General features: G+C 43.4%; 1 pseudogene; it reads left to right on the top strand.

Moving 5' to 3' along the window:
• The first annotated feature begins 9,177 nt into the window (after positions 1–9,177).
• Positions 9,178–10,084, top strand: LOC142456543 (catechol O-methyltransferase domain-containing protein 1 pseudogene; annotated as a pseudogene).
• Positions 10,085–14,530: the final 4,446 nt, after the last annotated feature.

Consider the following 14,530-nt stretch of genomic DNA (forward strand, 5'->3'; position numbering starts at 1 on the left):
CATTTTATTAGGGACTCATACAACTCTTATCACAATCCATACATATACATACATCAATTGTATAAAGCACATCCATACATTCCCTGCCCCAATCATTCTCAAAGCATTTGCTCTCCACTTAAGCCCTTTGCATCAGGTCCTCTTTTTCTTTTTTTCCTCTCCCTCCCAGCTCCCCCCTCCCTCATGTGCCCTTGGTAATTTATACATCGTTATTTTGTCATATCTTGCCCTATCTGGAGTCTCCCTTCCCCCCCTTCCCTGCCGTCCGTCTCCCTGGGAGGAGGTCACATGTGGATCCTTCTTTTTTCATCTTTTTAATAGTTTGTTTGATGAAATTCACCGCACCATTATTAGGAACATAAATATTCAATATGCTAAGTGATTCTTGGCTTACTGAGCCTTTGAGCATTATCTAGTGTCCCTCTTTGTCTCTTTTTATGGTTTGGATCTTGAGGTCCATTTTGTTGGAGATTAAAATAGTCACTCCTGCCTTTTTTGAGTTACAATTTGGTAAACTTTCTGCCAACCATTTATTCTTAGCATATTCTTCTCTGTGTGCTTAAGATGCGTCTCTTGCAGGCAACAGATTGATTGGTTGTGTTTTCTGAGCCAGTCCTCAAGAATTTTTCTTTTAATGTACAAATTGAGTCCACTGGAATTCAGAGTTATTATCACTATCTGTGGATTCATAATTGTCATACCCTGTTTGTGTTTTGGGTATTTACCTATCTCACTTCAGTGTGCTGTGTTTGAGTGGAGAGTTTCTATCATGTCCTCTTTTCCATCTGAGACCCTGTTGTCCGGGTAATTGTTGCTGGCATGTTGGCTTCTAGAATGAGATGGGCTACATGGTGGTCTCCTGTTTGTTCTTGGTGGAGGTTGATCCTCTGGCAATAGTGAGTCAGTCATTATCTTCCACAGGGTCAGGTGTCTTGCAGCATATTCTTTGAGTCTTTCCTTGACCTGGAGGACCCTTATCTCACCATCTATCTTAATGGATAACTTGGTAGGGTACAGGATTCTGGTGGAGGCATTTTTTTCTTTCAGCTTTTAGAAGATGTAGATCCACTCTCTCCTCCTCTTCATGGTATCTGCTGATAGCTCTGAGTATATTCTTATCTGCGCTCCTTTGTATGTGACTGTCTTCCTTTCCCTTGCTGCTCATAAACTTTTCTCTTTTTCCTCGAAGTTAGATATTTTTACTGTTATGTCTTGGCATGTTCTTCTTGGGGTCTAGTCTAGCTGGCATCTTTTCTGATTCCTGTATAAGTGCCTGGTTCTCCCTTAGTAGGGTGGGAAAGTTTTCTTCCAGAAATTCCTTTGCTATCTTGGCTGTGGACTTGTGGGTTGTGTTTTGCTCCGGTAGACTGATTATTTGAATATTATTCCTCTACATAACATCTGTCATTGATCTCATGCTGTCTTCTGTCTCTTTAATTTTCCTATCTGACTATCTTTCTCACTTGCTTGGGTCTGTTTGAGTGTCCTTGAGATCACTGATACGGTTCTCTACCTCCTCAAGCCTGATCATAAATTCTGTGACCTTGTGTGTTAGCTCCTGCAGTTCCTGTTGTTGGGTGGATTTCATTCCCTTTATTGTAGACTTCATCTCCTCTGTCATTGCATCCTTGTTCTGGGTTGCTTCCCTTAGCTCCTTTATTATTGTGAGCAGACTTCTGAAGATTTCCTTCTGTGGCAGAGCTGTATCTGTTTCTTCTATGAGAGATGTTAGGTCTGCTACTATGTTTTATCTCTCTTTTTTGTTGGAAGTCATATGGTCTGTTGATTTTTCCTGGATCCTTTCATAGGCCCCATGCTTCTGGGAGGCCAGGGGAACCTTATCTGTGTTACTGTTAAGGATTCTTTCAGGCAGCTGCCTTTGACCTACTATAAGGATGGGTCAGACTGCTGTGTAGGCAGAGTTTCCCGAAGGCTTAGTGTCACAGTGGTGAGATGTTTCAGCAACTGGAGTGTGTCCTGGAGCCTCAGTGAGTGCTCTCAGGCTGCTTTGACCTGGTCTGTCAGGGTACCCTTAGAAACCTTTTTTTAGTTTAATAATTAAAAAATTTTTAAACATTAAAAATTTTTAAATAAATTTTTTTTTAATTTTGGAGGTAAAGAAAAACATGGAGAGAAAGAAGGAGAAGCTATAAATGAGGAGAGAAAAGAAGTTGATAAGAGTGGAAGTGGAAGGAGAAAAACAGATAGAAGGAAAACCTATAGAAAAGGGGCAGAAGAGAAGTAAGAGAAAAGAAAACGCAGAAAGTAAAAGAAAGATAAAAACCAGCATGAGATAAAAGATTATATATATTTAAATTCCCCCTCCCCCCCACACCCACTCCCCCCCACCCCCGTTTCTTTTCCCTCCGAGTTCCAGTGATGCCTAATAGAAGGCAGAGGTAGGCAAGGCCTCGCTGCCACAGGATGTGGTGCTGATCTGGGCTCCAGAGCCGGGCTATGTGTGTGTGTGGGGGGGGGGGGGGGTGCTCTTCAGATCAGCAAGCCCTCCCTGGTCCTTGCAGGCCTGTAGAGTTGAGCCTGTGGGGAGAGGCTACTCAGGTGGGAGAAGCCCCGCAGGGGCGAGCCTCCTGCATTGGCCGGAAAAGGCTGGGGCCGCAAGGGGTGCTGAGGGAGCAGAGGCCACAGCCCCACCTTCTATGGTGGCTGGGAAGGGCTGGGGCAGGCTTAGAAGCTGACGATGGGGACCCCGCAGGGTACCGTGATGGTGAGAGCTGGCTGTAGCGCACAGATGGCTGCAACGGGGCTGCACAACCGTGTCCTAGGCTCCCTAGCAGGCCGGCACTTATTGCTTGAGCCGCCTGCCCTGCGAGCGGCCCAGGCTCCTCAGTGAAGTGGTCCAAGCTGGTTCGGAGAGCGGCAGCTCTGGCGGGAAACAGCGGGCAATGGCGCCTTCCCCCACCCTGGAAGGAATGCGCCCACGGCATGCTCAGAGCTCGGAGCCGTGGGCGGAGCAATCCCCGCAGTGCCCCTGGGAAGGCAAAGGCGCTCCGGCAGCAGGCACAGCCCTGTCGCACGCGCTCCCAGTAGGCAGGGGCGCCCACTGTTGCGCCCGGGGCTGTCAGCGCTGGAAGGGGCGCCCCGCGGCACGCAGGTTAAGCGCTCCAGTCCCGGGTCCACAGCTACACATCTCCGCGGTCATGCTGGCCAGCCTGAAGCTGCTCTGGCGGCGGCGGAACCGCAGTGTCAGGGATGGGCTTCGGCTGCAGGCCGCGCCAGTGGCAAGTGAGCAGCTCAGGTTCCCGGCCGGGAGAGGAGTGGGAGCTTCGCTGATGGGGGCGGGCAGCCGGGCAAACGGGGTGCCGGTGGAGAGGTCCCAGGCAGCAATGGGGGTGGATGGTCCCGCGGTGGGTTTCCCAGGCAGCCCCCGGTAGATTGCAGGTCAGTTACACAGGCCTTGGATGAATGGAGGGAGGGACGCAGGCCCAAGGGCAGATTTCTGCCACGTGGGGAGAGGGGAACCGCGGGAAAGGGAAACCTCTCCTAGTGGGGTCTCCCGAGTGGGGAGCTGCTGTAGGGGGTCCCGCCACTGCTACGCATGTCTCCGTAAAGCAGGCAAGGGACTCTGGGCACAGGGTCCGGTCTGGGGATGGAGTGGGGCTATAGCTAGTCTCGGCTGGGGTGTCAGCAGCCTAGTGACCCAAGATGTCCCACTAATCGGGTCCTGGATCACCCAGGCTCCAGGTCAGGACAAATGCGTGGGGGTGTGGGTGGGGTGCTATATGGGGGTGATATTTCACTCACCAGACTCCTACCACTTGGCTACCTGGACACCAAACCCGCCTTGTTTGAAAGACCTGTCTGTAAGAGTTTATGTGCTGTTTCCAACTCCCAATGATAGTGATTGGATATAAAGATACTGATAATAAAAATAGTAATAATAAGACTTTTTAATGGGGCATTCAATTTTCACCAGAACCAACTGAACAATAGAATAAGCAGAATATAACCCCATTATAAATTGATACTACTTGTATAGGCACACCTTGATCCTCAAAGTAACATACTTGTTTTTCCACACTCTTAAGAGGCCGTGTGCAGCAGATTTACCCAATGCACTGCATTGTTTGATCTCCTGACTGCTGCGTCCATGCGCATTGATAGCAGATCCAAGCAGACAAAATCCTTGGCAACTTCAATTTCTACATTTATCGTTATGTTACATATTGGTCTCGTTGTGAGACTTTGGGTTTCTTTGCATTGAGTTTCAATCCATAAGAAAAGCTGTGATCCTTGATCATCATCAGAAAGTGAGGGCTCATGCCCCCCTCACTTTCAACAAGCAAGGATGTGTCAGCTGCGGGGATCAGACCAGCTATCCGGCATCAAGCTGGGTCCGAACTGAGGCTTGCGGATGAAAGGAAAAGAAAGAGATGCACAAAGCATGGGATTGGGAGGACTTCATTCTGGTGGACTGAAGCACCGAGTATATTCAAAGCTTGGTTTTTATACTCTTCTAACACAAGGGAATGGTTACAGAATAAACATCAAAGAATTTGCTTTAAAAACCATTCTGAACCTCTTATCTATGCAGGTGTTACTTAACTAGGCACACTTTCTAAACACTTGAATAATAACAGCACTATATTCTAAGAGAAACACAAGGACATGCAAGGTTCAAAAGAATCTTAAAGAGGTCTTAAAGAACTGAGTTATCTCACAATGCTTTCAGCTGCAAGGTCATAAAGAACTGAGTTACTTTGCAATGCTTTTAGCTACAAGGTAAACAGAGGCACAGGGGACTAATTAGTCACCAAGCAAGAAACACCTTGACCAGCAGACCTCCTACAGTCAGCTCCATGGTGCTGGTTTTTAATAAGTCTTCCTCCAAACCTGATGCTACATTCTTCTTCATATAAGTAACTTCTCTAATTATTTGCTCAGTATGCAGATTGAATACGTGTGATGAGAGGATACAGCCCTCACGCACACCTTTCCTGATTGTAAACCAATCAGTATTCCCTTTTTCTGTTTCACAACTGCCTCTTGATCCATGCACCAGTTAAGAGTGAGCACAATGAAGTGGTCTCGGATTCCCATTCTTCTCAAGGCTCTCCAGAGTTTGTTACAGACCATACAGTCGAATGCCTTGGCATAGTTAACAAAACACAAGTAAACACATCTTTCTAGTACTCTCTGCTTTCAGCCAAGAGCCATTTGACATCAGCAAGGACATTATTTGTTCCATATTCTCTTCTAAGTCTGACCTGACCCTCTGGCCACACCCTGTTAAAGTCCTGCTGGATGATCCTCAGGAAAATTTTACAGGCATGTGGTATCAATGAGATTGTTCAACAATTGGAGCATTCTGTGGCGTTACTTTTCTTTGGAATAGGTACAAATGTGAATTTCTTCCAGTTAGTTGGCTAAGTAACTGTCCTTCTTGATTTCTGGGCATAGACAAGTGAATGCTTCCAGTGTTTCACTCGCCTATGGACACATTTTCATTGGTTTTCCATCCATCCCTGACACCTTGATTTGGGGTAGTGCTTTCAGTATAGCTTCACCCTCTTGCTTCAGTACCATTGTTTTTTGCTTATATGCAACTTCTTCAAATGGTTGAATGTCAACTCATTTTTTTCGGTACAGTGATTGTGGATCCAAGAAAAAATCCCTGACAACTCCAACCTTTTATCCATGTATCATGTTACCTATCCAATTGTGAGGATTTGGGTCTTCTTGACATTGATTCATAATCCACACTGAAGGCTGCAATCCTTGCTCTTCATCAGCAAGGGCTTCAAATTGTCCTCACTTTCAGCAAGCAAGATTGTGTCATCTACATGTGCAGGTTGTTAATAAACCTCCCTCCAATCCTCCAAACCACACTCTTCATATAACCAGCTTCTCTGATGGTTTTTCTCAGCATATATATTGAACTAGTATGGTGAGAGGATACAACCCTGAAACACACCTTTCCTGATTCTAAAATATGCAGAAGTCCCTTATTCTGTTCACACAACTACCTCTTGGTCCATGGACAAGTTCTGAATGATCACAATGAAGTGTTCTGCTTCAACCAATAGTTGAAATGGAAATGATAGATTGACGGATATAAATTTTCTAGGTTCATTGTCGTTTCTTAGAAACAACAGTCGACTAGTATCAATTTTATTCTTGCTTATTTGTTTTTACCTAGTTCCGGAATAACAATTTCACTAACAAAAAAATTTAAGTTGATAATTATGTACTTCCCACTACTCCATTATATTTAGGTCTCTATTGTTACTAATTAGAAGTGTTCAAGTCCTATAATTCTCATGCCTTGTAAGGTAATCTTTATTTTCTCTCCACTTGTTTGATTTATTTCCCCATCTTCTATGAAGTTCTTCTTGGTTTGTATTTAACTTGTTTTAACTTAGTGGATAAGTTTAATGACTTCCGACTATCATATTATTTTCTTTTTTTTAAATCATTTTATTGGGAACTCATACAATTCTTATCACAACCCACACATATATCCATTGTGTGTCAAGCACATTTGTACATTTGTTCTCATCATTCTCAAAACATGTTCTTTCTACTTGAGCCCTTGGTATCAGCTCCTCATTTTTAGCCTCCCTCACCATGCCCCCTCCTTCACTAACCCTTGATAATTTATAAATTATTATTATTTTGACATGTATTGCACTTTCTGACATCTCCCTTCACCTACTTTTCTGTTGTCCATCCCCCAGGGTGGAGATTATATGTAGATTCCTGTCATCGGTTCCCCCTTCTTACCCCACTCTCCCTCCACCCTCCTGGTATCGCCACTCTCACCACTGGCCCTGAAGGGATCATCTGTCATGGATTCCCTGTGTTTCTGGTTCCTATCTGTACCAGTGCATATCCTCCAGTCCAGCCAGATTTGTAAGGTAGAATTGGGATCAGGATCCAGCTGTCATTTGTTACAAATTACACACATCGTATACGTTTGCTCGCCAACTGTTCCCTCTTCCCAGGAGTTATTTTGATAAGTGCTACTATACATTTTTCTTAAATATTACTTTTTTTAAAGCATATTTACACAAATACTTCCAGTTGGAGGGAACAGTTGACAAATAAATATTGAAGATGATTCTCTGCTGGGAAAAGGCATGGCTTTCTTCTCATAAAGAGTTGTAGTGTTGGAAGCGCACAGGGGCACTTCTACCCTGCACCATGGGGTGGTTGAGTCAGAATTGGCTCCCTGGCAGTGAGTGAGTGAGTTCTATTGTCATAGCTCACATATCATGCAATCCAATAGTTCTTTTGAATTAAGAAGAGTTGTGTAAAAGTCACACAATCAATTTTAGAACGTTTTCCTTTCTTTCTCTTCCTCCATTGCTGTCAGCTTCCCATTTCTCCCCAGGCTCTACTGGCATGCCCCCAGGTAATAATCCAGTGACTGTCTTTATAGGTTTACCTATCCTGCTTCTCACATGCAGAAAATCATTCAAAACAAAGACGATAAATAATAAAAGTACAAGATGAAACTAAAAGAAAGCAGACAATATTCAAAATGGAAACAACTTTAAAATGGGTCAAGAGTGATATCAAATCAGTTAGATTAACCTAACAACATCTGGCACAATCGACTTCACAATGCTCTGTGTCGAATAGTAGGGCTGTTCACATCCCTGGACTGTGATCTGACAGGATTCACGAGAGTCCTGGTCCATGCAGACAATCTGCAAATGAATTGTAGGCGTCCATGTCATCTATAACCTTCTACAATCCAGGTGTTCATAATTTAAGCTCTGTACTATTCTTTCCAGATTTGGAAGGGAGTATTAATGTATGACCTTTCCATCGCACACGCTGGTGTGCTTTTTGGGTGGGCTTACTGGATGCCTCACTTAGCTGTCTGCTTATTTTAAGACACATGCCAGGAGTGGTATGCAGATATAACGGGGCTAGACAAGACAGCATAGGTGAACCATACCAGCATCAGAATGTACTGTGTTGAGTAAGAGTTGTTACTGTGAGTTATAAAGTGAACATATGCAAGATGTATGCTTGCTCATAAATTGCCTTTAGGTTGGCACACCATATTTTGGAAAGCATAGGGAGAATATCTAATGCCATTTCTCAGAATTAATAAGACAGTGGAAGCAGAAAATTGAGAAGATAATCCTTGTGTAATAACCTTGCATTTTGGTTAATTTCTGAGAATAAGCCTGAGCTGAATTTCACCAAAGGTTATTGTCATTCTTCCAGGAGTCTTTTCCTGATGCGTGCTTTCCCATTCAGTGGTGCTTCCCAGGGTTCCTCCTCCTTCTTCTGGGAAGAAGGATGTCAGTGATTCCGTCATTTGGTCTGCATTCTTGATTAGGTCACCGTGTCCCTGGTCCCACACATGCAATACACACGCCTACAAGTGCTTGGCAAACTCCTTCCTGCTCACGTCCAATTGAGAAGTTCTGACCCCTGGGCATCTTTTCTGATGAACCACCACTGGGAAACTGTGTAGTTCTCTTGCAAATGGCCTTGAATTTCCCTCACCCAACCCCTTCCTACAGGATGCCAGCCGTCTGTTTCCGTTTCCATGAATCAGCTAGACGTAAATTCCCATGAAGGCTACGACATAGTCTACGCTTCACTGTTCTTGGTCTACGACAGCATGCTGTTGGCCAAAACAAATGTCTGTTCAATGTATGAAGGAAGTAGAATAAGGTTTATTTTTAAATGATACTTCTTATGCCAAAGAACTTTCCAACATACCTGCGGCTTATATAACAAAATGTACGGAGTTACTTTTCAATAATTATGTATGTGTGTGCCCTGTGCCCATGACTATGTTAATAAAATACTATTATAGAAAGATTTTACCGGTATATTTTCTTTCAAATATTTTTTAATCTGTGTGCATTATATAAAACCTCCAATTATTTTCATATTTTTAATCATTGCACAAAAGTCATTTAGCTGCAAAGAGCCTATTAGTCTGTGACTGAAAATTGGGGTGTGATATCACAGACTGAAAGGTAAAACTTCAATGCAGAAATAAGAATGTGTGAACAAATTGAAGGGATTTTATCAAAATCAAAAAGATGGAATTAAAAGTGGTAAAGTGTTCGCCTAATATTAGTAAAACTAGTATTTCACTTTTAAGAGTAAAAGTTCAGTGGAAATGATAATGAATAAGTATTTAGAAATCCTACATTAAAAGATATTCATATTGAGGTTCAAGTGCACGTGACCTGGCCACCTCTGCCTCCTGCCCACGCCATGACCCAGCCTGCGCCTCGCTTCTCCATGCCCACCGCGCTGGTCCTGGGCTCAGCCGCACTGGGCGCTGCCTTCGCCACTGGCCTCTTCCTGGGGAGACGGTGCCCCTCGTGGCGGTCCCGACCGAAGAGTCTACTGCCTCCGGCGGACAGCCCCCTGTGGCAGTACCTGCTGAGCCACTCCATGTGGGAGCACCCGGCGCTGCAGAGCCTGCGGCTGCTGACCCTGGAGCAGCCGCAGGGGGAGTCTATGATCACCTGTGAGCAGGCCCAACTCCTGGCCAACCTGGCACGGCTCATCAAGGCCAAGAAGGCGCTGGATCTGGGCACTGTCACGGGCTACTCGGCTCTGGCACTGGCTCTGCCCCCCGCTGGACGCGTGGTGACCTGCGAGGTCGACGCCGGAGCCCCGGAACTGGGGCGGCCCCTGTGGAGACAGGCTGAAGAGGAGCACAAGATGGACCTCCGACTAAAGCCTGACCTGGAGACCTGGACGAACTCCTGGCTGCGGGCGAAGCGGGCAACTTCGACCTACTGGTGGTGGACGCCGACAAGGAGAACTGCGCAACCTACCACGAGCGGTGCCTCCAGCTGCTGCAACCAGGCGGCATCCTAGCCATCCTCAGGGTCCTGTGGCACGGAGAAGTGCTGCAGCCTCAGCAGGGGGACATCGAGGCCCAGTGCGTGTGCAATGTGAACGAGCGTGTCCTGCGAGACGCAAGAGTCCAAAGAAGTCTCCTGCCCCTGGGTGATGGCCTCACCTTAGCCATCAAGATCTAGGCTGGCCCCCAAAGAAAGACCTTGCGGGAAAGGGCTTGGGATCCATCCACTCTCTTAAACAATAAAGGTCGGGTCTGGGACAAAAAAAAAAAAAAGATTCATATTTCCAGGAAACCAATCTACATTAATCAAGTATTTTAATATGTTCTGCACAAGATCCCAAATGATTAGAGAAGAGTTGAAAAGTGTTAAATTCCCAAATATAGACATGAGCAGGAAAAATTGGTTGAAATAAATATTTACCAAACTTGTAGAAGGCAAACAAATTGCTAGATTATACAAGTATTTGGCAAAGTCTAAATTGTCTATATGTTGTTTGTGCACAAATCGCACTGATGCGGAAAGGCTGCTGGAAGGCCATACAGAAGCAAGAAGAAATTTGAATTCCAGAATAAGATGTAAAATTCCTCTGTTGTCCATGTTATACTCCTATGTTGGAAGAGGTTGTAGAAGTCGGCCATTTAATATGTTGTACTATAAAACATGTCCAGAAAGTGCTTAATACAATCACAAGACCCCTAAAGGGGTGCCAACAGTTTTCACTTCACTACTAACCTAAGTTTGGCAATTTGAACTCACCCAACAGTGCCAGGGAAGAAAAGGCCTGTCTGGGATATGCTTCTGTTAAGATCACGGCCAAGAAACCCTATGAGAAGTTCAACTGTGCAGTGTCTATGCGGTCTCTGCAAGTCGGAATCCTCCTGACACAACGAGCAACAGCAATCTGCTGCTTTCAGAACTGGTTACTATGATATTAATTTAACTGTGTGGTACAATAAGCACCCTGGTGGTGGAGGGGCAACATGTTGAGCTGCTGATCAACAGTTCAGAACCACCAGCCACTCCACAAAAGAAAAACAAGGCTTTCTTCTCCCATAAAGAGTTACAGTTGTGCGAATCCACAGGGGCAGTTTTGCCCGGTCCTACAGGGTCACTGTGTGTCAGAAATCACTTGATGGCAGGTGGGTAGGGCATGGTCACTTTTCCTTTTGTTATTATAAATTGATAGTAAGATAATGTAGGTTAATTGTTAAATGTGCCCAGCATATTGGATCTATAGTTTCATTTATGTTGTTGCATATGTGTTCAACAATTGCAAAAACAGATTGATTTATAAATGATTATTCAATATATAATAGAGGTGGTGAGTAGATAAGGCTGTACTTCCATGCTGTATGTAAGCTGGGTTGATATGACATCAGTATGCCCTTCTTGTTACTGATATTGGTAGACATCATGGAGCTGGTTCCAGTTCATCACAACCCTCTGAATAAAGCACTGTTCAAACCCCCGCCGTCCTCACACTCATTCCTGGTGGAGCTCATGATTGCAGCCTTCGTTTCAGTCCATCTCATTGAGGGTCTCCCTCTCTTTCACTGACCCTCTACTTCACCAGCATGATGGACCAGGGATGGATCTCTCCGGATAACATGTCCAAAGTACTGGAGAGGAGGTCTTGCCTCCTTGCCTCTGTGGGGCGCTCTAGTTGGACTTCCTTCAAGACAGATATGTTTTCCTGGAGGCCCATTGTATTTTCAATATTCTTTGCCAACATCATAATTCAGATGCATCCATTAGTCTTTGGTCTTCTTTATTCACAATCATCCTTACCCTCTTGCAATGAGTGATCTAAACAAGGATATAGCAAAAAGATTAACCACTGGTGATGTCTTTCTTGAGTAATGGATTCGCTAATCAAGACTGCTCTTTTAATTGGCTATAAATTAAACATGTATTACACAAAACAGTTCTTTATCTTGATCATAACATTATGAAGAAAGTATATAAAGGCAATATATTCCTTATTTGAAGAAACAAATGTAGTCATATTATTTTTAACTAATTGTAAACTAAGCATTGCTTCTTGGGAAAAATTATTAGAATACCCACCCCCAAAACAAATAGGAATTATTTTAAGTATTAGTATTCATTGTTTATATTCAAACTCATTTTTGACAGTATATTAGAATAGTTGAGAAAAATTGTTACATGGAGTCTTTTGTTTCCTGACCTGTTATCCTGACATGCCATCAAGTTGGTTTGGACTCATAGCAACACTATGGACAACAAAGTCAAACTCTGCCCTGCCCCACCACATCCCCCCACTCGGGCACCCATTCTTGTTGGCATCTACTGTGCCAATCCATCTTGTAGAAGGCATTCCTCTTTTTTGCTGCCCCTCCACTTTACCTAGTATAATGTCCTTCTCTAAGGACTGGGTCTCTGGGCTCTCCGATAGCATGGCCAACGTCTACAAGATGAAGCCTTGCCACCCTTGACTCGGATGAGTACTCTGGCTGTACTTCTCCCGAGGCAGATTGGTTTATCCTTTCGGCAGTCCATATTGCTTTTGATATTCTTTGATGGCACCATCATTCAAATGGTTCACTAGAACAAGAATGACAGATTCCAGAGGAGGGGTGTTACATTCATCTTCAAAAAGAAAACTTCCAGATCCACCTTGAATTACAGTGCTGTCTGTGATGGGATAATATCTATCTGCATACAAGGAAATGCAGTATGTACAACTATGATTCAAATTTAGGCACTAACCATTAAAGCTAGTGAGGCAGAAATTGAAGTATTCTACTAACATCTTCAGTCTGGAATTGATCAAACATGCAATCAAGATGCATTGATAGTTATTGGTGGTTGGAATGCAAAAGATGGAAACAAAGAGGAAGGACAGGTAGTTGGAAAATATGTTCTTACGAATAGAAGCAAAGCTGGAGCTGTAATGATGAGATTTTGCAAGACTAAAGAATTGTTCCTGGCAAATACCTGTTTTTAACAACACAAAGGGTGATTATATACACTTTCTCCAGATAGAATAGACAGAAATCAGATGAACCACATCTGTGGGAAGAGATGATGGAGAAGTTCAATATCAGCAGCTAAAACCAGGTCTGGCTGTGCAATAGACCCCCCACTGCTCAGATGCAAATTCGGGTTGAAGCTGAAGAAATTACAGCAAGGCGTCAAGAGCCAAAAGAGGATGACCTTGAGTATGTTCCTCTACCTACCATCTTTCATATCATCTCACTACCCTTAAATAATGGACTTCCTAAACAATGATAAAATTCAGTTAGCTCAGCCTCCCTTAAGAAGAATTATTGTTAATGAAGACTTATAGTTAGTACTACTTTGAAATATTAACATGTATTAAATATAAAGTTATTTGAGAAGCATTTTTTAACAGGTAGGAGTAAAATGGTAGGAGCCAAGAAAATAATTCACTCCTTAACTAATAAATTATTATCATTTTCTGCACTCAAAAATTTTTCTTTGTGCTTTTTTGAAAGCATAGTTATATTAGGTGATTGTTAGGTGATTCACTTTGTACTCCCATAGCAATCTGTAGTAAACATTTGATGAAGTGGTCAGAAGGGTGTTTTGTTGTTTTTATCTGGCTTTGTTTGTTCTTAATCAGAAAGTAGTGCTCATTCCTGGAGCTCATCAAAAGGTGTACAGTGAGTCATGAGATGCCCTGCAAAGCAAGTGCATCATTTTTTAGAGGGTAACTTCTTCATATTGGCTTATGAAGTGCAAAACAGAGTATGTAAAATCAAATGTAATAATGGCAATCCCTTACATCAATCATAAACTATATTTAGTGGTTTTTATACAACTGTTCAAAAGCAAGGACTTTCTCAAGAAGTCCAGTGCTTACAATGATGTTCTTTAGCATTTGAACAAATTGTTGCTTCTCTGGTTGAGCACAAGATGGAATGTGTGGGTCTTTTAGGTGCACAATGTGCACAAAACGACCAACATTCCACATTGAGGAGTAATTGAAATATCATCAGTGAAGTATAGCTCCCCCAAAACTTAATGTGCTCAAGGGTCAAGGTTTCATAAAGTGCAATATGTTTTACTGTCTCATCAAAAGCATCTCCAAATAAAACCTGGCTTTTCCGTTGGCTTTGTTAGTACACAGCAGTGAAGCCCACGAAGACGATGTCTTAGACGTTTGGTGTCACTGCCTGGTAGCATGGCCAGCCATGACATAGGCACCATTGCTGCTCTGTCACCACACACCATTGCTTCCAGGCTTCCGGGGAAGACAGCAAAGCAGTGAAAGGGTCAACAATGTCTTAAAATCAAGAATCACTTTGAAACTGTGCCTCCTGAAAGGTCGTGGAACCTCAAGCCCATGGAACACTCGTAGAGAGCGACAGTATCAAATCAAGGCTTCAAGGAGCTGTCAAATATTTGTAGCTGGAAGAAAAATGAAAATTCTTTTTTAAGGTAAAATATCGTTATTGTAAGCATTCACATGACGATTGCTTATGTAACGATGTAACAAAAATAACATGTTCTATTTAAGTCACTTCTGCTTGTGCCTTTTCTCTCCTATTTTACTGTCCCCTTTCCAGGACAAAGCAATTTTATACCTTCACCAGGTTACCTGTTCTATGTTTCTCCAAAATAGAATTTTAACTGAATCAGCGTGTGGTTAAGAATGGGTTCAAATACCTTTCTACAATAAAATGTTCAAAAACAGCATTTAAGGTACTTACATTTGATTGTTGTTCATTTCA

Source organism: Tenrec ecaudatus, chromosome 9 (assembly GCF_050624435.1).
Source record: "Tenrec ecaudatus isolate mTenEca1 chromosome 9, mTenEca1.hap1, whole genome shotgun sequence".
Classification (NCBI taxonomy): Eukaryota; Metazoa; Chordata; class Mammalia; order Afrosoricida; family Tenrecidae; genus Tenrec; species Tenrec ecaudatus.